Here is a 24525-nt window from a genome sequence, read left to right as displayed (position 1 = left end):
CCTTGATCTTGGACTTCCTAGCCTCCAGAACTGTGAGAAAATAAATTTCTGTTTTCTAATCTGTCAGCTCATGGGATTCTGTTACAGCAGCACCAATGGACCAACAGCTGGGTACTAAAAGGTCAGAGGACCAAGGGACAGGCACTGAGAGTACCTCTTTGGTCCCACACACAGGACTGTGAGTCCAAGAGGATGGGCCATGCAGTGCTGTCTTCCTTGAGTACAAACCAAAGAGACCAAGGAAACAGCTTCTTGGGCACTTACTACATGTCAGACATTGGGCCAGACATTTTTTAAAACTTACTTTATCAAGGTATCATTTACACACAATAAAATGCACACCTTCTAAGTGTACAATTTGATGAATTTTGACTAAGGTGTATGCCCATGTAACTCCCCCCACAACCAATATACCATTTCTCCCACCCAAAGATTCTCCTGTGTCCCTTCCCAGTTCATTCCCACCCACCTCCCACCCCCGACCCCAGGTTACCATTGATCTACTTTCTATCACTATTGATTAGATGTGTCTTCCCTAGAGTTTCATACAAAAATCACACACAATGAAGTCTTTTGTGTCTCATCCCTTCTATCAGCATAATGGTTTTTGAGAATCACCCACAATGATGCATGTATCAACATTTCATTCTTTTTATTGCTGCAAGGAATGTCATTGTATGAATATACCATAATTTGTTTGCCCATTGAGGGACTTTTGGGTTGTTTCCAGTTGAAGCTATTATTAACAAAATTCTTATCAATATCTGTGTATAAGTCTTTGTGTAAAACATGCTTTTATTTCTCTTGGGTAGCTTCCAAGGAGTCAAACAGCTGGGTCATATGGTAAGTGCATGTTTAACTTTCTATGAAATTGTACGCTGGGGATTCTTAATTTATCTCATTTGATTTTTTTGATGACTCTGCAATGAGGGTGTAATTATTCTCACTTTCTGAGTGCACTGAGGCTCTGAGAAGGTAAATGACTTATCTAAGCTCATACAGCTTGTAAGGGTGGACATGGGATTCACACCCAAGTTTATCTATCCCAAAATCCTGTGTTCTTTTCATGATATCATCCTGCTTTCCTTTATTGACTCAACAAGGAGAACTTGATGTTGAACCCAAGAAAACAGATGAAGACTCACTTACATCCTTCTAATCTCTGAAACCATCTGGCCCAGGAAAGGCTGAGTGATCCTACTGGGGTGGGCAAGCTTGGGAAGAGGGAGGAAAGGTAACACTTACAGAGGCAGGGAACCTGGCTGGGTCTGATCTAGGACAAGCACAAAGACATTACCAGTTACTCCAGAAACTACCAAAAGACAGAAAACAAGCTAATACCTACCAGCGTGGAGTTCATACTTTTGAAAGGCAAAAGCAATTGCCTACAACATGTCAGGCTGAAAATACAACCAAAGAACAATGAGCATGAAGGAGGCAGCATTGCTTTGCAGTCAGCGTCTGGGAAAGAGTTTTGAAGTCACTGTCAGGCAGCACAGTGATTGCTGACCAAAGCACTCTAATCAATTAAAACCTAGCTAACACCCCTCCACACAGGCTTCAGAACTCACCAACAGGAAAATCCATTCACTGGAATGAGGAAATAAAGGAAACTGCTGGGGTCAAGTTCAGATCTCCAGAATTCTTAAGGGTGGAATTGACCTGTATGGCAAATCTGTTACTGCTAAAAGATGCAAATTTGGCTAATGTCCAGAAATAGATGATTAAAAATGCATTAGAATGGTCATGTTTTCATCTCTATAGTCAACTAAAAGACTCTGCTTGTATGAAATGGAATCCCCTCTGTATATTATAGTCTTTAGTGCCTGTCAATACCTGATAACGTGCTTGAATTTCACACCACTACAGTTCTTAGAGAAGTGCAGAAGCTTCCTTGAGTGCATGGCCAGTGGAGGAGATTAAACATATACATTGCATGACAACAACTGGGAGTCATACATTTTAGTGTGAGCCGGTCCCCCGGGACTCCTGGGGGGCTCAGCCTTGCTCCTTGTCACTCAGGGTAACCATCACTCCTTGACTTAACTCGTGGGATCCTCTCACGAACAACTACATCCGAAAGTTCTTGGGAAATGAGAGGTGCTATGTGAGTGTAAGGTTGTTTAACACTTGAGCTGTTTAAATATTAAATGCTTCTCTGTTTAGGGTAATTGCTAAGATGCGTTTCTGGCAGATGGAGCACATGTGTTAATCCCTTTCCCCTCAAAAGGTCACTAGGATGACAGTGAAATAATTTGAAAAGTGTGAATCCACAGGGACACAGGGACCAGGACAGGAAAGCACTGGAAGTAAGAGAAGCCAATTAATTTCCAGAGCTGGAGGAGAGGCTAAGGGAAGCTTCGCACAAGGACTATGTCGACAGGGAGCAACCCAGGAGCTCAGGATGGGGAGTCAGCGGGCCCCTGGAGGCAGGCGAGTGGCCGAAGGTTCCAGACAAGGAAGGAAGGAGGAAGTCCTGCACAGAGACGGCTGTTGCCACGCCTCACCCTGACAACTTGTCCCTTCCAGACATTTTTTCTTTGATCAGATGCACAAGTCTCAGGTGCGCAAGATAATTCCTTGGGGCATGGGGAGAAAGCATCAGAGCTTGTATTTCTAATTTTTCTGAAAACAGAAATAACACTAGGCTGTACTAACACTTAATACACTGGCTGGGAGTCATCCACGTAAGGCATTCTTATGTAAATGCACAAAGACAGGGGCACCCGGGTGGCTCAGTGGGTTGAGCGTCTGCCTTCGGCTCAGGTCATGATCTCAGGGTCCTGGGATAGAGTCCCACGTCGGGTTCCCTGCTCAGCTTGGGGCCTGCTTCTCCCTCTGCCTCTGCCCTGCCTCCTGCTCATGCTCTCCCTCTCTGGCTCATGCTGTCTCAAATAAATAAATAAAATCTTTTAAATAAGTAAATAAATGCCCATAGATAGACAGCAAGAACAAAGACAATGTTAGTTCAACAGAAATTGAACCAGAGATGTTACAGCCTGTTTGCCAGAGGAAAGGAGACAGACTGTACACGGTGGCACTGCGTGAGTCTACACACCAAACCGTGCAGCCCTCTGACCCCTCTCCCTCGGTCCAAAGAAATACCTTCCACGCAGGAGATCAGAAGGTACCTCTCTGGGAAGTGTGGTCCAGCTGGAGGGAAAAAAAAATCACATTGACAGTCAGCGTTCCCCAATGAAAAGGTGAGTTTCCAACAGTTCCATGTGGAGGCAAGCCCTCTCCCCAACACAAATGCAGAGAAAACTCCATTTCCCTTTCAAGGTCACTCTTAAATATCAACAGACAACCTGAAAGAAATAGAAATTTAAGGAAAGCCTGGAGCATGAAAGACAAGGACTAAAATTAAAAAAAAAAAAAACCTTGAAAGAAACAGAAATAAAAATATGATTAATAACCCCAGAATCTTGATATAATTTCTGGGGGGGGGGGACAAAGCAAAACAAAAATATGTGTAAGAAAAGGAACACGATCCTAATATATTACAGAGGCTTAGAAAGAGTAATCAATACTGACTTGATTGGGAAGTAAGTAGAAGGAGAGGGTGGAGGGAGGGAGAGTTGGGGAGTGGGCTCTGGATGGAAGGAAGCCCAACTCCTGCCCCCTGTCACTGGAGTCAATAGAGAATGCCTTAGAATGACAAGACCCGATGGGGCGCCTGGGTGGTTCAGTGGGTTGAGTGTCTGCCTTGGGCTCAGGTCATGATCTCAGGGTCATGGGATTGAGCATCACGTTGGGCTCCCTGCTTAGCCGGGAGTCTGCTTCTCCCTCTCTCTCTGCCCCCACTTGTGTTCTCTCTCTCACTCTCTCTCTCAAATGAACAAATAAAATCTTAAAAAAAAAAAAAAGAATGACAAACCATGTAATATATCCCAGGATTCTGGGAAGATGGCAGTGAGATCAATGCTTTTCCAGTCTCTCTAAATCACCCCCTACAAACACATAGAGCCACCAAGGCAGCAAACAGGAAGGCCCACGTATGACCTCTACAAAACCAGGTGGCAAGATACCCCGGCGACGTCCTGCGTTACGAGGGGCCAAGATGAACCACATGCAGTTCTGAGGCTCACAGGAGGTGGGCATCTGTGCAGAAGGAAGCGGTGCAGCCATCGGTAGATGCAAGAACTATAAAATAACCTGCAAGAACTCACAAGGGAGCACAGGGTGCCCGTGCGGCACCAGCCAGATCCACAGGGCACTTACACGCCCCAGTGGCCACTGAATAAGCAGTGCCCCCGGTGGCTCTGCAGGGGTTGGGGACATCCAGGCCCCCTGAACTCCCAGAATCCATCAGCCAAGGTTTCTTTCCAGCATAAAGTGCCACACTGAGGAAACCTGCTGGGAGCAGAACCCATGCTGAACAAGACAATGAAGGGAAAGGGAAAAAAATCAGATCTAGATGACAGTGGGGAAGGAGAACAGAGCCAGGGGTGCTCTGAAAGTACAAAGTCCACCTTCACAGAAACACTCGAAGGGGGACCTCTCAAACCACAAAAGCAGAAAAACTCTGAGATTGAGGTGTTAGTTTCTTCTGGGGCCTCTCTCCTTGGCTTGCAGGTGCCCATCTACTCTGCCCTGTATCTGTGTCCTCATCTCTGCTCATAAGGACACCAGCTATGTTGGATTAACCCACCCCTACCCTGGCGACCTCATTTCAACAACCACAGCTTTAAAGAGCCTCGATCCAAATATAGTCACAATCTGTCTGACATACTGGAGGTTAGGACTTCAACGTGTGAATTTGGAGGAGACATAATTCAGAGGCCTATAGATTCACAGAGACTTAAAAACATAGCATCTTTGGGGCGCCTGGGTGACTTAGTCGGTTAAGCATCCAACTCTTGATTTCAGCTCAGGTCATGATCTCAAGGTTGTGAGATTGAGCCCTATGTCGAGCTCTGTGCTGGGCATGGAGCCTGCTTAAGTTTCTCTCTGCCTCTCTTTTGGCTCCTCTTTTGTTCATACTCTCGCTCTCAAAAAAAAAGAAAGAAAGAAAGAAAGAAAAGAAAGAAAGAAAGAAAGAAAGAAAGAAAGAAAGAAAGAAAGAAAGAAAGAAAGAAAGAAATCTAGAAGATTTTTTTTGGCGGGGAGGATGTTGGGATGTCCCCAACACGGGTACATCCGTATAGGAAGTTAGATGCTAAAATATACAGCAGTAGGATCCAGAGCTTAGATTTGATTATTTTGGCAAAATTCCTTCATAAATGGTATTGTGGGAAGACTTTATTATACCCAAGATAGGGTGGTTTTTTTTTCTAGAAATCTTCTAGATTCTAGATTTCTTTTTTTTTTTTTTTTTTTTTAAAGTAACCTCCACACCAGTGTAGGGCCCAAATTCATGACCCCAAGATCAAGAGTCGCCTGCAGTACCAGTGGAGCCAGCCAGGCGTCCCTGGAGTTCCTCTTCTTGTAGTTCATTATGCCATATATTTGTTTTATATGATTTTCTGTATTTGTGTTATGCTTAACAAAAATAAATAGAAAAGTAAATATGTTGGTATTTAGAAACAGGAGTTGAAAGGGTTGGAGGGTGTTGCCTTTGGGAGCAACAGTGCCAGGAACTGCAGGTATATACTGTACGGCCTGGAATATAAGCACTGTAGTTGCCAGAGGCTTTCCATTTATCCATAGTATACCACTATGAAAAGTACAAAAATTTTAAATTAAAAAGCATATATTCCCATTTGGGTCTGTCTTGGTAAACTGGATACGCCAGTGACTAGCTTACTACCAGAAACTTAGTGTGTACACTCAATAAGTAGACTTCTAACACATGGATGCTTGATTTCACTCCAGAATCAGAGATAGCCACTATCTAATCCCAGTTCCGCCTCATATACCTCGAAAATAGTTTTAATCTGTGCCCGGAACATGAGTACATCCATATAGGAAGTTAGATGCTAAAATATACAGTAGTGGGATCCAGAGCTTAGATTTGATTATTTTGGCAAAATTCCTTCATAAATAGTATTGTGGGGAAAGACTTTATTATACTATAAGATAGGATATGTAGGGACGCCTGGGTAGGCCAGCGGTTGAGAGCCTGCCTTTGGCCCAGGGCGTGATCCTTGAGTCCGGGGATTGAGTCCCACATCCTTGTGGGGAGCCTGCTTCTCCCTCTGCCTATGTCTCTGCCTCTCTCTCTGTGTCTCTCATGAATAAATAAATAAAATCAAAACAACAACAACAAAAAAAACCCTACCAACACTCTGTCAGGTTCATAGTAGATGTGCAAAAAATTTTCAGTAATTCTTAATAGAGCTACCAAGCTAGGGCCTCAGCAAGTGACATTAAAAATGGCCAATGAACCTTGGCCAAGGCTGTTCTTTCGCTAAGTCACAATCTGCATGTAGATACTTCCGGGCCAGTATCTAATCTTCACACCTTGATAATGTTTGAAAAGCAGGTTCAATAACATCTTCTCACCCCTAACATCACGCATCTGGAAAACAAACCAAGTTTCTCAATCAGAGGCTGTGCCACATGGATTTGCAAAGGAGGGCTGGTGTGTGATCAACTCGATTCTATTGGTCTTTAAGTCACGTTCAGCTGCTTTTGGGTTTTCCAGACTCTGCCAGAACCCTGGTTCTGTTCTTCATTGACAGGTGTTGACAGCCTCAGCCCAAGGCTCAGAAGGAAATTTCCTTCTGAAAGGATGTCCGTCAACTCAGTCTGCCACAACACAAGACTGTAGACTGGGTGGCCAAAGCAACAGAAATCTATATTCCACAGTTTTGGAGGCTGGAAGCACTTTACAGTTTATAGGATCCTTACCCACCCTATTTTCATCTGAACCTCTCAGCAGAAGGTAGAAGGATTATTATATCACATTTGCAAGATAAAAAAAAGTCTTGGGATTTTTTAAAAGATGCAATTAAACCAGCTACCTTTCTAGAACTTCTTGATTTAATACATATATAGGTTAGGTGTTTTTATAAGAAAGAAAAAAATCACATTAAATATGTATGTTAAGTTCATTTTACCATTCTAGCAGAGAAGATTTGGAAAAGTTGAATAATCATTTTCCCTCTCATGAATTCTCTTTTTTTCTTTCTTTTCCCCATCAGACGCTAACAAGACCCAATTTCCAATGCAATGCTCCATAAATTAGTCACAATACAGGAAGTCCTGCCCCTCCACTGCGTCTGTCAGCACACACACGGCAAATGCGGCCCTCTGGAGCCACGCAGGGTCAGTTTCTACACAGCCAAAGCTTGGAGGTCTGGCTCAAGAAGCTGCCCACTCCCAGGACCACATTCACCGGGGCCACACAGCCTGCTTGAAAGGGCTCTGCAGGGCAGCCCGGGTGGCTCAGCGGTTTAGCGCCGCCTTTGGCCCAGGGCTTGATCCTGGAGACCCAGGCTCGAGTCCCAAGTTGGGCTCCCTACATGGAGCCAGCTTCTCCCTCTGCCTGTGTCTCTGCCCCTCTCTCTCTCACTCTCTATGTGTCTCTCATGAATAAATAAATAAATAAAATCTTTAAAAAATATAAAAATAAAATCTAAGAAAGAAAAGAAAAGAAAAGAAAAGAAAAGAAAAAAGAAAGAAAGGGCTCCTCATTCCACACCTGGCTGGCCACCCCAGCAAGCAGGAAATGAGGCCATGGGCACCTCCAGGTCAATTTTTGGAGCACGCCCTGACTCCTGCCCGGCCCATCCACTCTGCGACCCATACTGTGCAGATTTCCCTCCCTCTGCATCTGATGGCTGCATCCCCCTGGCTTCCCTGAGGAAGCCCTTGCAAAGTATGCTCCTTGGAAGGCTGGTCTTGAAACTGACCCTGAAGAAGAAAGATCTATTAAGAAGTGTGGAAGCCCTTGTCTGAGCAGAGTTAGACACGTTCCCTAACCACTGGCCTTCTCAGAGCCTTTGCTGTGCTGATGCACTGATCTGCTGTAAGAAAAGCACTGGAGGGCAGCCCCGGTGGCTCAGCTGTTTAGCCCCTGCCTTTAGCCCAGGGCCTGATCCTGGGGACCCGGGATCGAATCCCACATCGGGCTCCCTGCATGGAGCCTGCTTCTCCCTCTGCCTATGTCTCTGCCTCCCTCTCTCTCTGTGTCTCTCATGAATAAATAAATAGAATCTTAAAAAAAAAAGCATTGAAATGTTTGCTTTCCCTATATTCAGTGCTGGAGACCCTTTCTGGGGGAGAGTCGTACCTCTGCGCATCCTCGGGAGTCACTGCCTGGGGGCGGTGCCTTGCCTCCTCAGCTCTTCTTCTCTGCACCCCTCCTTGGCCTGTCCCAGATTTGCCCCGGCCTAGCCCATCCTCTCAAAAGACCGGGTGCTCGGGCCACACAGGCCCTTATCCTGCTGGGTGTGGACATCCCGCCAGGCACCCAGGGAGCCTCCGAGCGCCGGGATGCTGAACGGGAGGTGAAGCCGCACGGCCGAGCTGGGCTAGCTCTCTCCCCGGGCTGGCGGGAGCAGACTTCATTAACAGCGGGTATTGACTGGCCCTGTCGTTTGCTGCCCCTCGCCCCCGCTCCCTGAGACCCATGTGGGCGCTGACAGTGAGCAGGGGAGGCCTCACGGCCCGAGCGGACAAGGCCGACACTATTGATCATCGAGTCTTTCGCTACCACTGGCTCCCGGGCCGGAGCCGGTCGTTAATCAGGAACTTCGGGGGCAGCTGGACTAGCATGAGCTTATCAATGAGGTTCGCTGTGGACACTGTTGAGAAACTTGCTGTGGGGCTTAGATGCGGGGAATGCAGGTTTAGGCTCAACCACTGTCATCGCTAACGGACACGCAGAGCTGCTGGCTGGTCTCTGAAGCTGGGCCATGAGCCAGCGCCCCCCACTTTCACGCCTTGCTGGCCACACTGTGTCTGGGCTGGTGCTATGACTCAGTTTACCCAATAGATGCTGGTGGAACAGATGCTTTGCCAGTTCCAGGCCTACCTGTCGGGAAGACCTGGTGGCTCTGCTCTGATGATGTGGGGACCCCTGTGCCGCCCTCCTGGGAGACAGCATGGAGAGCCCCCACGGAGCCTATAGAGTGACAGCGACACAGCATCCCACCCCACCGAGCCCAGCCTTCCCATCTTCCCAGCCAAGGCACCAGATAATGAAGAAGCACCGGAGGTTGTTCTGGTCCCAACAGGCAGCCCAGGAGGCAGAGTGGAGCCATCCCCACCCTGCCCTATGGAGTTCCTGCCCCACAGAAGCCCGAGAGGTAGTCACATGATTGCGTTTGGCCACTGCATTCTGGGGTAGCCTGCAAAGCACAAAAACAACTAAAATAGGAAGTGGGGGTCACACAGAGTTTGGTGTCAGCGACACCAAAGATGAGCCAGCAGGAGGGGAGGGGGTCAGAGAGAGGAAGGATGCAGAGCCCACAGGCCCAGAAAGTAACTCATCTCAAAGGGGCTCAGACTCCGCCAAGACCAGCGGCCTGGAGCAGGGCCTTATGTTCGGACAGGCCCTGGTGGCCTAGCGGAGGAGGCGGGAGCCCCGGGCACGGAGTCCCTGCCACCTGAGGAGACAGTCTGGCACCTCCACTCGCAGTGTCCCTGCGCAAAGCTCTGGCACCCACAGGCGATCACAGATCCTCAATCCTTTGCGGCAGGCAAGGCCATCATCCCATTTTATGGCTTAAGAAATGGAGGCCCAACGGTAAGTGACGATGTGGGGTGCAGGACAGTGCAGAGGGCTGGTGGGAAATCCACTGGAGTCCTGGATGCGGGACGTGCAGCATGTCCCCTATCATTGCTGGGAAGGGAGACGAGGCCACTATCTATGCCTTCTCCCCCGGGACGTGGGTGGGACGTGCTTCTACTGCAGGGCACACGTGGGAAGTGCAGCCTTCCCTTTGCTAAAACAGCTAACACAGGCGGCGTGGGTTTGACTCTCAGCTCACCGCCGCCCCACTGTTGAACCTTGGACCAGTTATGTGACCTTTCTGGGCCTTTACTTCTTCCTGAGTCAATGAGGATGACAACAGTATTTACCTTATAAGGTGGTTTCAAGGATTAATTGAGTTAATATTTGCTAAATACTTAGAGCATTGCCTGGGCGCAGTAAAACAGGTTGACAGTTGAGAGCCTCCTAGTGGCTGCGGTGGTCTCCCTGCCTCCAGGTGTGTCATCTTCTCTCAGGACCTGCCCCATCTCTACAGGTGGTGTGAGAAGGGTGTGGAGTGGACCCCTGAGGCCCAGGCTCAACCTGTACCAGGTGTGAGGTGTCCCCGAGCCAAGGCAAGGGCTCAGGTGGAAAGGAGCTGCAGGCAGGGAAACCTTCCTCCATGAGGCTCTTCCCAGGCCTGCTTGTCTCCAGGGAAGTCAAGTGCAGGCTTCTATCGGCCATCGGGAGCAGGTGTCCAGTTGGCCTTGCTGGTCCGTCCTGTGAATGAGCTTCGAGAGCCCAGGACAAGCCTCCAGCCCCGCTGTCTGTGGAAGGTGGGGTAGCCAGGATATATTTTCATACACTTCCGCCACAAAAACAATGCCGCACCCTACCGCTGGGCGCTCTAACGTCTTAGAGAACTGTAAGGATGTGAGAAGCGTGATAGAGCTCGTGTGTGCTAAACACTTAACATGAGAGACTATTTACACAGTTCACGCGCATTATCTCCTTTCTTCTCCACTATAATCCTATGGGGTACGGACTGTTCTTATCCAGATTTTACAGACGAGGGATTTAAAGCTTAGGATAAGTAACCTGCCCGAGGTCTCGAAGCTGGTGTCAGGGCTGGTACTCGAATCCACTTTGAGGTCGGTGCTCTTACCCACTATATTATAATGTTATTGGGGATCAAAATAATAATATCAACGGGATAAAGCTACTGAGTGGTCGGGAAGCCATTTCTATATGGTTTGGAAGAGCTGCTGGTCATTCTGAAAGTAATTGCCTCTGGCTGTGGAAAGGGCTGGGGCCCAGGAAACAAAGGGACCTTGACTGCAAATGTTGGCTGCCCCACCAAGGTTCTCTGCAGAAATGAGCACCAGCAGGGTCCCTGGGGCTTTACCCCCTTGCACCATTCATCCCCACACCTGTGCACATGGAAATCGCCACCCCTTCTGCAGACGAGGAAACTAACAAAAAGGTCATCAGTCACGAAGTGACGGGGCAGGGGCAGGAATCCAGGAGGTCTGTGCCCCCCACACACACACCTCAGCCCACTGTAGCCTCCGCTCTACCAGCTACCCATGGGGGGAGAGCGTAGGGCACAACTGTTTCTAGGAGCTCTGATGACCAGAAATGTTTGGAACCAAATGTGGGGACTTCAGGTGGGGAAGTGGAGAGGACAGGGGGTCAGCCAACCGACCTCCGACCTATGCCTCTGAGAATCAGAAGGTCCTCGGTCCCATGGAGGGGAATCAGAGGCTAACAAGGACCACGTTGCTTCTTTCATTTTAACCAGTGAGTGCCTGTGCCACGCTGGGGTGCCGGCTGGTCAGCATTCTTGGTCGCATTTAGTCCCCACAACACACCTACAGTGTGGATATTTTTATTCCCATTGTACAGCCCAGGAAATCGACGTTTAGAGACGTAAGTGATGTACATGCGCCTGCCCCACTCCACAGCCCGCATTCTTTCTACTCAAGGTGTGTCAGAGGGATGGGCAAGGGTGGGTTAATCCCGCACCACTGCCTCAAGTAGAAAGCTGCTATATTCTTACCTTTCAGGGAGGGAAAGTGAGGCTCAGTGAGGTTTAGGGCTCATTGGAAGCCCCCAGATGTGAAGTGAAGGACTTAGGAAGGACTCGCCCCTCAAGTGCGTCCTTAGCATTATCCCCTTCTAGGGCAGGGACCCTGGCTTGTCGACCTTTGGAAGTCTACCTGTCAACGTGCCCTCCATACTAAAAGGATGAAACCCGGGAAGGACAGGGAAGGAGAGGCCCTGGGCAGGAATGTGCAGGACACGGAACAAGACACGTGAGGGGTGTCAGCAGCCCACAGCCTCCTCCGCTCCACCACGCAGGGGGCCACTGAGGCACCCCGAGCTTTGCTTCGCTTCCACAAAAGATCTCTGCAGGAGGGAGCCTCTCTTTCTGCATATAACCTCCCCCCCCCCCACCGGGATGCCTTTCGTCCCCCTCCCATGGCCTACTCATGGCTTTTGTCAACCTCTTTTATTGTTTTTTGGCTTCCAGACCATCTATGTTTCACTCAGCCAATAATTTTGCTCAACATCTAATTCATCTTCTGTCTTGATAGAAAGCCAAATGGGGACGAGATACAATTATTTGTCGATTTCCAGCCAGCCCATATGTCTACCCGTGTGAGCGTTGGGTATTCCTCACGGGCAATCTTTGTTTTTAGTGGAATTACATTCTGGGACAGTGGCCTGGTTTGACATCCTCAAGGACAGGCATGATACATCTCCTGTCTCTCAACGCACTTTAGCCACGATGCCTAAATCCTTTCCGTAGCCAGAGTCTGGGGCCCGCTGCTGGGGCCGTGACCAAGAGGACAGTGGAGCGTGCTCCGGTGAGGGTGGCAGGACCGGCCACGGCTCGGCTGTGGAGGCGGGAGGCAGGGAGGGGATTCCTCTCCTCATGGCCAGCAGAGGTGGGAAAGGCCCAGAATGTTCCAGGGGTACTTCAAACTCTAGTGCAAACATTTCTAACAAGGATCCAGGGACTGAATACAGATATGAATGGGGGGAAGAAATTGTGTCTTCATTTTCATTCATCTTTAGCTGAAATGGAGCATTTCTTTCATCAAGGAGAGCAAGCAACAGACCAGAGTAGCCTACTTAGCAGTGAGACTTTGTCAGCAGGAGACCGGCGGATATTTTCCTATCATCGTGCAGCGATTGCAGGCATGATGTTTGCGCACGTTGCCACTTCAAACTGTGGATGTTAATGAATCTATACCTGTCGTGTTATGAAGTTTGCTCACAGAAAGCACGAACAGTACTAGATCACAAATTGAGGACTTAAAAGGGTTTTTTTCCCCTAATATATCAATATAATAAAACATTATCTTTTGCTCTTTCCAATCCGAAGTGTTTCATGCATCAGAAAACATCACTTTGAGAAAGGGTTCACGGGCCTCATCAGGACACCAAACGGGCCCATGGCAGGACAATGGTCAAGGTCCTCTGCTCTGAGGAAGACTGAGGCTCTTATACCCCCTCCCCAATGGGAGGTAGAGAAGGGAAAGGACGAGAGAAAAGAAGGGGAGGAGGAGGAAGCGGAGGAAGAAGAGGAAGAGGGAGGAGGCAGTGGAGGAAGAGGAACACTGGAAACATGACCAAAGGAACCCAGAGGACCAAGAAAGACAGAAAAAATGGAGTTTCCAAAACCATTTCAAGAATACAGCAAATAAGACTCAGTAAATGTAGCAGAGATGGAAAATAAAGAATCTGAAAACAAATCTTGAAACTCTATGCTCAAACATCTACTGCAAGAGAAACACGGAAATGGAGAAGGCCTCCCACCAAACATCCGGAGTGGCCCTGCTCCGATCCAGGCACTCAGAGAGCGGCTTCAGCCTGAGCCCGCAGAGGCCAAGGCCAAAAGGAGGAAAGTTCTGGGTTTTCTGTGGGATCCTGTGGAATGACAGCACCCAAACGCCCTCTCTCTGGCGGCAAGCAGTCGAGGACGTCATGGGGTCAAGGAGACACTGATGGCCCTGAGCTCTGGGGCAGAAGTGGAGACCAGTGACTTTCCATGGCGATGGCCCAGCACGGGTGCCCCCCTGAGGCAGCTCGGGGTGGACGTGAGGTGGGCTGCAGTGGGGCAGGCTGCAGTCCGGCCCTGAGGGGTCCAGGTCAGAGGACTGTTGGGCCAGCCCCGTGTCCTCTCTGTTTCCCCTTCGGTCCCTATGTCAGATACAGCCTCCCAACACTGGTTCAACTGAGGGGGACTAATGGGGCCAACACCCCCATTCCTTGCTTTCTAGCATCTTCCCTCATCTTTCACTAAGGGAAGAAAACAGTGCAGGACCTTGGCAGAGACTGGGCACCCCCAGAAGCGGACCCACAACAGGTAAAGAGTGGCAGGGTGAGGGGGGGGGCAAGAGACAGGAGCAGGTGGGCAGAGGACTGATGTCCAGCCAGCCACCTCCGGGGGCGAGTGGCGCGTAATCCCACAGGGGGAGCTCTGGGGGCCCGTAAAAGGCCCACAACCCAGGTATCCCAAGGATCTAGGGAGCTGTGGCACAGATGCCCCCGATTCCCTCAGAGCCTGGATGCGGGATGACAAAGGACAGAGCTGGTGGTGCTTGAGCCCGTCTACAGGCCTGAAACGGAGGTGCCGGGGCCTGGAAGTCAGCGGGTCCGCACTGAAGAGGGACCGGCCAGGGGATGCGGGGTGTGGGGTGGCAGATGCCCAGCAGCAGGGCCGCGAGCCTGAGGCTTCCTGAGCTCTTAGGAAGCTCTTAGGAGATACACCCACTGCTGAGCGCGCTGCACACTTTTCTTCTCACCGTCCGCATCCCCTGCGGGCTCCGCTTTACCAGGGAGGCGATACAGACTCCCTCCTGTGTCCAAGCTCGACCAACCGGTAAAATGCAAAACTGAGACCTCATCACAGGCTGGTCGGGCTAGCATTCAGCTCCTGGGGTTTTGCACGGCTGTAACCCGTCCAAGTGTCAGGAGGCCGTGGGCCGGGGCCGGCTTCCCAGGGGTGCCACCCACCCACGCACACGGGGCCCTGGGCTCAGCAGGGACCCCTGGCTCGGTTCCGTGCTCAGCAGTTTCACCGTCTTTCAAACCCACTAGCTTCTGGGCAGCCCGGGTGGCTCAGTGGTTTAGTGCTGACTTCGGCCCAGGGCGTCATCCTGGAGACCTGGGATCGAGTCCCGCGTCGGGCTCCCTGCATGGAGCCTGCTTCTCCCTCTGCCTATGTCTCTACCTCCCTCTCTCTGTATCTCTCATGAATAAATAAATAAAATCTAAAAAACAAAACAAAAACCACTAACTTCTGAACGAGGGGCCCCGCATTTCCATTTTGTGTCGACTACAAATGACACGGTGCGTCTTGATCCAGGGCCTCCCGCACCCAAGTTCCAATTTCCCTCAGAAACGCGTCTCAAACTCTTGGCCACTTAAAATCTGACTGCCTCCGCAGAATTAATTGAAAGATCCCCCTTCACTTGGATAATAATTTTCCTCCCCAAAGTTACACGGAGAATTAACAGGTGATAATGGCTTAACGGCACACTCCCAGCAACAAAGACAGGCCAAATTATTTCTCAACGGCCCTGGCTGTGACTTTAATCTTCTCACTCCTACCCTGCGTCCCGGCCCAGCAGTTAATGGCCTGCAATAAATCCAAGAAGCTGTGACTTGAAAGCTAGTCGCTGAGGCCCAGCTGAAAAACAGATCTATATTTTCTTTGAGAGGTGGTGTCCGGGTTACCTGGGCCCAGCAAGGATGCCTCGCTATTAAGGCTGTTCTTCTTTTAAGACCCACATGGACATGTCTACTGTGTCACCCAGGGACTTGTATTTTTTCTTTTAATCACCCGCACCTACCCTTCCAGCTAACCTTTCCGGCCGGCTTGCTCTTTAAGGTGCGGTGGCTGGATGATCAGCCCAAGGTGGTCATAAATGTGGCGTCGAGGGGATAGGTCAGAACCTGAAGAAGTGGTGTCCGGACACTGTGTTCAGGTCACGCTCCGGGGCTGCAGCAGTCGTCCGCGGCCCCTGGTCACTGACCGTCCATCCCACGCTGTGTGACCCAGGGGATCTGCTGAGGCCGAGAAGGCTGCTTGTCCACGTCTGCGATCCCAATTCCCCATCCAGCGAAGCCGTCTCTACTTAGAGACCCGGGGTGGGATTCGAGCCGGGTCTGGATCCCTCCCCAGTCTGCCTGGGAGAGTGTACAAACCGGCTCTTTGCGCCCCCTCCACCCACTGGGCAACACCCAAAGGCAGGCCCAAGAGGGACAGGCCCACGGTCTCTCACTCTCCGTTCCAATATCAAAAAAGTTCAGCAAACTGAGTTTTTCTCAACTTATTTGGTCAAAACTCTGTCCTGACCGTCACTGAAGCTGGTCCTGCCCTTAGCGAGCTCTCTATAAGGAACAGTCCCACTGTCGCAGCAGAAGTATCAACGGTGTGAGCACCAGGGACCGTCCCAGGCCTACGGGGCTCCTACGCGGCATAGAGCTCATGCATGCAGCGTGCAGCTTTGCCAAATCTGAAAATTCTAACTTCTATGGCACATTCGCTCCCTGGGGCTTGGCTAAACCCTTAACGTGGCAATGACAGGGCACTCACAGCTCAGGGCATCGCGACAGGCGGTCTCTGGTCCAGAGGAAGGCAGTGGACGCGGGGCCAGCGTGGCATTCCCTGGGGAAGCCCAGGCTGACCCCGGCCTCGGAGGGTCCGGACCCAGAGGGCAGAGGATGCCGGGAGGAAGAGGCAGGTGCGCCCCGCCGGCAGGTGGGCTGCAGGTGTCATAAGCAAGGAAACTTACAGCCCAGGCTCGTCTTGGGCGAGATCGCTGCACCTGGCTGCCTAAATCCGGAACGTGTGTGTAGAGGCCTTAACTGGGGTCAGCCACGTACCGGGGCCAGATGGCCACCTGCTCTCTCCGGGCTGCGTGCTTGAGACGGCTCTGCTGTGGGACCGTGGACGGAATGCACGGGGCAGGGACCTCTGATTGCCCTGGGCCATCTGGAGGGTCAAGCTGCGACCACGTCCTGTCCCCTGGATGACCTCTGCCTGCACACGCGCATAAATAATCATTACACGGGACGGCAGCTGTTGAGGGTCTGCCTTAGGCTCAGGGCATGATCCTGGGGTCCTGGGATCGAGTCCCACGTCGGGCTCCCTGCATGGAGCCTGCTTCTCCCTCAGCCTGTGTCTCTGCCTCTCTCTCTCTGTGTCTCTCATGAATAAATAAGTAAAATATTTTAAAAAATCATTACACAAAATAGGACACTGTCATTTCTGTTTGGGGAGGGGAGGTGTCTCCTGGAGGAAAAGTGGCGGCCCCTGGGGATGGCCTGGGCTGGGCAAGGCGTGCACCGCTGTGCAAAGGCACGGAGGCCACAAGCTGGGGGGAAACCGGGGCTCAGGGAGCTCAGGGTCACAGGAGCCAAAGGTCTAACGGAGAACGGGGAATCCGGTCGGAAGAGCCCCGTGGGAGAGGCCCAGAGCCCCACACCGAGGTGAAGCTTGGCGCTGCTCCCCGGGGCTGTTTGGGGGAAGTGACATTCTGGCAAGGCTGGAAGGGACCCCGAGCAGGTGACTGGCCGGGAGGCAGCTGCAGGGCTGTCGAGGGAAACTGATGAAGCAGTGCCTGGGTGTTGCTGGCTGCCCGAGTCACGAGGAGACCACAGAAGGAAGGGGGCCTGGGAAATGCGGGGAACCCCGGTTCAAGGGACACAGGAGCCGGGCCTCTGAGCAGGAGCTGGGTGCATCCAGAGCACCCACGGGTGGGCCCGACTGCTCCGGGCTTCAGGCCACAGGCTGGCGCACACACTGCGTCCCCGCCGGCCGCACCGGTCAGGGCTGGGGACCGCGAGCACAGTTCTTTTTCATTTGTATTTCTCTCTTGCCTTACCCAGTGAGGCTTAATTATTTAAATCTCAATTAATCTCCGTAAGGGTGCTTGCATGAGAAGTTTGTTTAATTACCTCCTTTAAACCCTCTGTTGCACATGGCCTTGTTTGGCTTATTGATCACTCAACCTCCTCGCTTCTCCTCCGAGCCGCAGCTGCGAAGCTCAGAGAGTCTTCAGTGGCAAATCCCCGGGGGGCTGTGCCCCTCCTATGACGGCCCAGGCTGCACACCCGTGGAGGATGGGGCTCGGGACGGTCATCTTTTGTTTTGACATTTTTTATTTATTTATCTGAGAGTTAGCAAGAGAGATGAGGGGGAGCGCGGAGGGAGAAGCAGACTGCCCACCGAGCAGAGAGCCCGACTGGAGGCTTGAGGCTGTGACCCTGAGATCACGACCTGAGACAGAGGCAGATGCTTAACTGACTGTGCCACTCAGGGGCCCCCTGGGACAGTCATCTTAGGAAAGGAGGCTTCGGAGTCTCACCAGGGAAGGTCCCCCGCTTCCTACATCGGTGATCATCTCTGGCCAGTGACAAGGGTCCACGCAGGGCATGTCACAGCCTCCCGTGCTGGCCAGACACAGGGTGTCCCCTTGTCTGTGCTCCTGCAGGTTCTCGGGGCCGCTCCCTATGCTGCCCACCCCGTGCCCATGTAAACCCCACCCTTCCTCCAGAGCCCCGTTCTAGCCCTACTGGCTCCAGAACACCCCTCCTGCCTGGACTCCTCTCTGTCCCCTCCACGTTCCCAGGGCCTCGCTCTCAGCACCTGGACAGGCGACACGGATCCCCTGCCTCATTGAGACACAGATCCCCTGCCTCATTGAGCTCGTGTTATGGACTGAACATGTGTGTCCCCGTAAAATTCACGTTGAAACCCTAGACCCCAATCTGACGGTACTGCAGGGGGCTCACGTCTCATCAGGCGTGCCATCTAATACCGAGGCCCGACTGCAGCGTGAGCGTCCAGCGGCCTTGGGAGCAGAAAACCAGCAGCCGGGGTTAGCTCCTCAGGCAATGGGGAGCTCCTGCAGGCTCTTGGGGGGGTGGGACAAGCAGATGGGCATGCAGTGGGTTGCAAAACAGGATGGCTGGGACCATCTCATTTTCTGGGAGAAATAATTTGGCTAAATTCTAAAAATCAGCACATTCAACTTTCACAACCGAGGGGGAAACAATCAAGTTATTGCCTAGTAAAGGGAGGATACGTTCCTGTGTGGATGATGGCTCTTTAAGAACGCAGAGGACTGGTTGGAAGAGACCAGCCTTCAGACTTGTCAACAAGATCTGTGTGTGATTTGAGCAAATCTTCCCTGGGATTGTGAGAAAATCACCTCCACGCCCACCCCTTCTACTCTCTCTTTATCATGCATGTATGCACACATTCCTGTCTCTCTCTCTCTCTCTCTCTTTCTTCATTGTGGATTGAATGTGTGTCCCCTCAAAAAATTCCTATGTTGAAACCCTACCACCTTGAAGGTGGTAGTAGGAGGTGATTAGGCCATGAGGGTGGAGCCCTCAGGAATGGGATCAGTGTCCTTTAAAAGGGGACCCCCAATAAAGGGGGACCCCAATGGACCCCTGGGTGGCTCAGCAGTTTGGCACCTGCCTTCGGTCCAGGGCATGATCCTGGAGTCCTGGGATCGAGTCCCACGTCGGGCTTCCTGCATGGAGCCTGCTTCTCCCTCTGCCTGCGTCTCTGCCTCTCTCTCTCTCTCTCTCTCTCTGTCTCTCATGAATAAATAAAATCTTTAAAAAAAGATTTAAAAAGCCTTCTTTTGCCTTCTTTCTTTCCCATGAAGATGCCACGAAAGGTGATCAGTCTGCAGCCTGTAAGAGAGTTCTCACAGCCCCCGGATCTCGGACGTCCAGCCTCCAGAACTGAGAGAAAGAAATCTCTGCTGTTATCAGCCCCCGGGACGGTGCTGTGTTATAGCAGCCGGCACAGACGAGGACTCTCGCTCTCCCCCTCACACGCACACTACACATGCACACACAAATCTCTAAGGTCCAAGAAGAGAACCTCCTAGAAGGTCAATATTCAGACCCTCTCAAAAACAAGAAGTACCAGAAGGAAAGGATCCTCACTTCTGCTGGAGGCAGGTATCTCGAGGCGGACAGATGGAGACATAAACGATGTGCTACCTAAAAAAATAAAAAATTAAAAAATTAAAAAAATTTTAAAAAACCCAACGATGTGCTACCTGTTGGACTCCGCCTTCCCACGGGGCTCAGAATGGGGGGTTTTTCGCTCTTTCATTCAAGTTCCCCGGCCCCAAATCACACTGATGATGCTACTTAAATCATTTGCTTCTTTATGGCTTTTATATCTACCCCTTTTTCTAATAGTCTATTTAAAGCTGGAAAATGAACCTCATTTTTTCTAAATGTAATTTGAGCGAATTTGCATGATACACACAGTAACAAGTGGGTTCTGAATTATGTATGATCCCTCTAATGGGCCAGAGCTTGTTTGGAATGTGTGATCTTATAAACTACTGGGTTTGCTTTTTATGGCAAATTGAACACTATTCCCCCCCTCTTGCTTTACATATTCTCCTAATTAGGGGAGATAAAATAGATTTTAGACCTGAAAAAAGTGATTTCTTTCCAAGAGCCCACATTTGTATGGAAAATTAAGCCCATTTCACTCAGCTGCACCCTCTAATTTAGAGCTGTTGTCAGCATAAAGGATAATCATAAAAGATTTCTCCATCAGGAGCTCTTGCGCAGTCAAGATCCTAAGGTGACATTTTCAAGTTAAGGAGGGGACCGTGAGCTTGCTCCCTCAGGTGGCCTCAGAGAGTTTGGGATGGGACTTGGATCTCACAGAGGACGATCGATTTAAACTCAGTCTACCTTTTGATTGCTCCTCGGGAAGCAGAATAAGTCTGAAATTAGTAATAATTGCTATACCCTCTATCGAAGGCAGACAGCACGCCAGGCAGACAAGCTCGCTGCTTCGATGATGCCGACTTGGGCATGAGGTGGTTCGCGGGTGGCGTGTGGTCATTCAGCAGTGACAGAGCACCCATGCTAGGGGCCCCCGGGAGTGCCAGAGTTGCAGCGGTCTTTCCCACCCTTCTTTACGGGATGGGTTAGGGTGGAGGGTGCGAGGCGGTGTGAGCACAGTGGGTAGAGGGAAGTTTATAATTATCCAGAAAGTACTGCAGCATCATGGTCTTGGGTGGTGTGGTTGCTTCTCTGCTCTCACCCAAACAGGAAGACACTCTTCTTTCAGACACTTTAAAATTCCCTCCCCTTTGGGGTGCAGCAGTGGCTCCATCGGTTAAGCATCGGTCTCTTGGTTTTGGTTCAGGTCTGATCTCAGGGTTCTGAGATCAAGCTCCATGTCAGACTTCAGGCTCAGCTCAGAGTCTGCTTGGGTTTCTCTCTCCCTCTCCCTCTGCCCATCTCCTTCCCACTCACACTCACTCCCTCCACCAAACAAATAAGTAGATATTTTAAAAATAAAATGCCCTCCCCTTGCTACAGACTATAGAAACGCGCTGACCCTGTAGAGAGACGGCACACACAGGCCAAGCTAGTTCAAGAGAGAAACACCAAGACCAGCTCCCATTTTCAGGGTCAAAGACTAGCAAGTCTAGCCTTTTCCAGGGCCTGTGACAGTGGCCTGAAAGGAGAAGCAGACAGTCTGAAAGCAGTGGGTTAGGCCCCCGAGAGGAGAGAGGAAGAAGATGCCCCCCTCTAGCTGTGGCCCACCGGGCCTGGCCTGGCCTCATTTTCAATCTGGGCAAGCCCTCTGTCAGGGCAACTGCTGGTGGGAATGTCTTCCCCGTCAGGAGGGTACCCCATAGCCACCCACAGACGTGATCGCCAACAAGACAGTCACAGAGCCCAGGGGTATCAGCCCAGAGTTGGCAAACTGTCTTTGGAAAGGGCCACACGGTAAATATTTCTGGCCTTGTAGCTCATAAGGTCTCTGCAACTGCTCAAGTGCACTGTTGTAGCACGAAAGCAGCCACTTAGACAATATGTAAATGAATCAGTGTGGCTGTGTCCCAATATAAATAAAACTTTATTTATAAAAAGAGGCGGCAGGCCGGATTTAGTCTACAAGTCATAAGTTGCCAACCTCTGGTCCAGACATCCTCTATGTCTCAATGGTAAATAACATCATATGGCGTATACCAATGATCTATAGTCAAGCTGTTTATGGCTACTTAATACCAACCTGTCTTTTTGTGACCTTTAGGGTCTTAGTCTCAATTATTTGCCAAAAACCACTGTGAATAAGAGCATTCATGTCCCCCAGTCAGGCAAATCTTGCACCAAAGTCCATCCCGCACTCAAACAGAGCCAGGAAACATCATGAGATGTGAGAAAAAATACACCAGCTTCTCAAAACACAACTCTGGGTGAACAACACTCTGCCATTTAGAATTCTAAGCAGAAGAATAAAACATCTGCATTCAGGTTAATGGCTCATTCAGTTTTCTCCAAAAGCAAAGGAAAGGAGGGTCTTACTGTTACATTTATATAAGGAACAAACTTCTCAGTCTATTTCCCTTCAGAATAAAAGCATCATTTTTGCTCAGGGAAATTCACTTCTCTACCCCCGAGAGGGAGAAGTGTGCTCACAGCTATTCATCAAGATTCCAAAGTAAGTCTGGGGACTCTGTCCACCACCACCACACAACACGGGGAGCCACAAAATCGTCTGACCAGTGCAATTATAAGGGAAGCACAAGGCCCTGGGGGCAGAGCATGGGCCAGGGACTGACCCAGATTTGGGGCTGGAGGAGATCACACCTGAGATGGAGCGAGAGAGAAGGGAAGAAAAGCATACGTAGGGGAAACCTCAGAGGCTGATTCTCTCCTTAGGGACAAAAAGACCCCAGAACCTTCTAGAGTCTGGAAGAAGTTCAGCAAGGCTTGAAGGAGGAACTCAAGGATGGTTCTGGAAAGGTAATTAAGGTCCCAGTGATGTAGGGCAGTGAAGGTCAAATTTCAGTGTTTGGCCCATGATGCATTTTAAGCAGAAAGGTGATGTTATCAGATTTGCCTATAGAGAGACTAGTGATCAGAATTCATGGAGCATTCTCTGCACCAGGACCTGTGCTCGGCTTTTCAAACACTATCCCGTTTCCCTTGGGAATGGCCTGGCGTGATGACAAGGAACACAAGGCCTAGAAGCAGATTCGGAGGCCACACACCTGCAAGGGAACTCCAGGCTCCTGGTTCTCCTCTAAACTCAGACCTCAGAACGGAACCCGCAGGCCTTCTGTCTTCAAATCAATAACTAATAAATAAATAGGCCAAAAAATAAAAATAAAAACCACCCCAAAAGACAACAACCAATATTCAGACGGTGCTCATTTCGTGGCTAATTCCTTCAGACTCAGAATGTAGCACTTTCGTGCATTTGCTAAGACGGATCCCAACAAATCATAAAAGAGAACGTATTCGGTAAAGAATAAAGAGTAGGATAATTGAGACACATTAGTGAGCTCAGCGTGAGACAAAGGAGTCACTCAAAGAATTCACCTTTTCCTGGAAGAGAAAAGACAAAGAGAAGGTGATCTTTCGTTTTCTCCCTTTTGCCTTTGAGACGTCAGACTCGTTTTTTCACATCTTAATTTTTCCGCTGATTTGGGGTTTGTCCTTGGAGGCTGGGAGGTGGGCAGGGTTTTGCTCGAGTGCCCGGGCCTGGAGTCCACGAGGGAGGGAGGCCCGCGTGAGCTAGGAGACAAAGGGGAATGTCCGGCCTCTTTCCGAGGCTTCAACCACAGCGTGACGATGACCCCAGCTGTGCCTCTCCGATGTACTTTTTTCCTCTGAAATGTCACGAACACAGGCCATGATCATCTTTTTAAAAAGTAAGAAGCTTTTTTAAGACGACCAGGAAGCTGGGAGTGAACAGCCACGTGCAATGCTTGGAAAGACCAGGGAGGGTGGGGTGGGGTGGAGAGAATGTGGGGGAGCTGCAGGCCCTCTGATGCCACCAACAAGCCCGGCCCTTCTACGCTGACTTCCAGAAAGCTCAGAGCGCGACCCTGTGCTCAAGCACCGTAAGTATGCATGTAAGGCAGCAAGTGTGATTTTAGCGTGAGCTGCTGTGTTTTCTATTCTGCCTGTATGTTCGGGTTTTGATCTTGCTGTGGGGGGTGTGTGTGTGTGTGTGTGTGTAGGCGTGCACACGCATGTATGCTCTAAGGAAAGCCTCCTGTGGAATTAGGCAGAAAGAAGACACTTCAGAAGCCAGAAGCCCCTGCCACCTGCTGCAGTGACCATGGGGCAGCCCCATTCACAAAGCTGCCGAGGAGGAGGAACCGCGCCCTGGAAACTGAGCAAGCGTCCTGTGCTCCCAAGCATCCTTCCTCCAAGGATAGCAGGTGTGAGGAAGTCGCCAAGGACAGTGGCCACACTTTTCCTCCCAGAAAATGTCTCCCGAGGCAGCCCCAGGACATCAACAGGGGGCATTAGAGTGTGCAGCAGCTGGTGTTCTACGACGACAGCCACCATACTGTCCTCCATCCCCCCTGCTCTCCTTATAATGTGGCTTTGACATTCTTCCCACGGAGAGGAGAGCTGTTTTCTCTCCCTGAATCGAGGCAGGTTTGTAGCTGCAGTGGAAGGGATGCTGTGTGACTCCCAAGGCGAGGTCACGGAGGCGGTAGGACTTTTGCCCAGCGCAATGGGGACACTTGCTCTTGGGATCCAGCCACCACGCTGTGCGGAAGCCCCGGGAGGCTCATGGGGAGGCCACCTGTAAGTGCCCTGACCAACAGCCCGTGCTGAGTCCCAGCCAATAGCTAGCCTCGACCACAAGACAAGGGATGAGCTTTCAGATAATTCCACCCTCCGGCCGTTGTGTCACCCCAGCCTTCCAGTCTTCCCAGCTGGGGCCCCAGACAACACAGAGGAGAAAGAGTCCTTCCCACTATGACTTTTCCACATTCCTGACCCACAGGATCAGATTTGCTAATATGAGGCCTCATACCCTTGTGGTTGTTTGACAACTCTTTGGGGTGGAACACAGTGGAAGAAGAAGGGGACGCCAAGTTTCTCAGGATTATAGAGTGTTA

This window comes from Canis aureus, chromosome 12 (genome assembly GCF_053574225.1).
Source record: "Canis aureus isolate CA01 chromosome 12, VMU_Caureus_v.1.0, whole genome shotgun sequence".
NCBI classification, from domain to species: Eukaryota; Metazoa; Chordata; class Mammalia; order Carnivora; family Canidae; genus Canis; species Canis aureus.
This window is presented reverse-complemented; position numbering follows the sequence as displayed.